Source organism: Laccaria bicolor, genomic scaffold (genome assembly GCF_000143565.1).
Source record: "Laccaria bicolor S238N-H82 LACBIscaffold_255 genomic scaffold, whole genome shotgun sequence".
In the NCBI taxonomy this organism is placed as follows: Eukaryota; Fungi; Basidiomycota; class Agaricomycetes; order Agaricales; family Hydnangiaceae; genus Laccaria; species Laccaria bicolor.
Window position 1 is genome coordinate 5,475 of NW_001890111.1, and position 1,775 is coordinate 7,249.

The window sequence follows — 1,775 nt, forward strand, 5'->3', positions numbered from 1 at the left end:
AAAGCAGAAAAGGACCAACAATCATGTGAACAAATCTGATGACAAGGAAAATGTAGGGTCATCATCTTGCTTTGATTGTGTGGTTACTACAATACCAATACATTTGAAGCCAACTACAGGTCTGGACCTTCCCAAATGAAGTCNCAATAAAAAGAATTTTGGCAAAAATGCTGCTTCAACTGTGAAAAGTTCAGTTTTGGGCACTGTTAGCACTAACACACCTGAAATTGACATGGAAACCCACTGCGGCCCCCCAGAACAATGGCTCCAGATTGCCGAGTTATTCTTTCCAGGTACAGCTAGTGTTGCCACGGCTCCGGCTCAGAGCCAGCTGAAGCCAGGAGCTGAGCCAAGTTTAGCCGAAGCCCAGCCAGAACTGTTGAGTGATGACTCCCACGGCTCGGCTGATTCTGGCTCTGGCTAAGAAACTGGCTTGAGCTGACTAAGCCAGTCATAAATAGTGATTGTCTCGCAATACAGTCAAGAATATACATGGCCATCAATATAGGTGTAAAACATACATGAAGAGTCTCTAAACATATCTAAGGTATCTTATCCCCAGGTAACTACAAGTTCATTGGTGGCGATTTGGACATCAACCTTTTGAGTCTCTAAACATATCTAAGGTATCTTATCCCTAGGTAACTACAAGTTCATTGGTGGCAATTTGGACATCAACCTTTCTCAAAAGCTTTGTTGATTTCAAATGAGAGCAGCCACAGATATCTTCACCAAAAACCTTGATCCTAAACTCTGACCCCTTATGCAGGCCATCAAACGTGGTAACGACTTGGGCTTTGCACTCTGGCCTTTCAGGTATCAAGTATGGAAACGGCACTTCCACCACTATGAAACTGAGTTGGACCTTAACCACATGTCCAACCACTCCCTTGAACTCCCCGCACGTATTTTCGTACTTGCCATCATGGAAATTAGGGCAGGTGTTGATGAGACAAAGGCTCAGTCTCATGGTGGCAAGTGGCTATCTCTAAGCCAATATGGAGGGGCTGCCATAATTGCATCAGTATATATATTGACTCTGAATCAAAAATATAATCACCATAATTGCCACAGCAAGGGGTATGTGAGCTTGGGTTCCAAGCTGGGCTCATCAGGATATCTTGTGAGTTAGGAAGTGGAGTAGACAGCCCTGCAATGGTCGGAGTATGCATGAGGAGGGCAGCAGGATATGCAGCTGAGGGTTGTGGATCCGGCAAGGGCAGACCAGGGAACAAAAAGCTTGCCAAAGTACCAGGCAGAGGCGTTGGTTCAAGTGGGTAAGAGATATCAGTCAGAAGCTCTTGAAGCCTTGGGGGCTAAAGCCTTTTGTCAGCACTGGAAGCTAATTAGCATCGATTTCAGAAAGAAAAAAAGCAAAAGGGCTTGCATGATGTGTAGTTAGTGTTTTAAAGTTTAGTTAAGTCCAGTTTTTTTACCTCAAAATGATGCAACTGGCAACCGCAACCGGTCTAGACTGATCCAGATATTAAGGGACCGCAACCGGACCGCTTTAGACTGGTCCTAATCGGTCCACAACGCGAAAAAGACCAGTCCAGACCAGTTGCGACCGGTCTTTTGTTGTAAAATTTATTACACCACAGAAACTAAATATTATCTCACGTACATAGCATACGTAGATAGATATTTTAATTCTCTGTAGACTGATTAAAAAGTTAAGCAATTCCGTGAAGATTTGACTGAGCTATGGAAAGAACAGAAAGGATATACATTCAAATTGCGTATAAAAATGCTTTTGGCCATATCTCAACCAATTC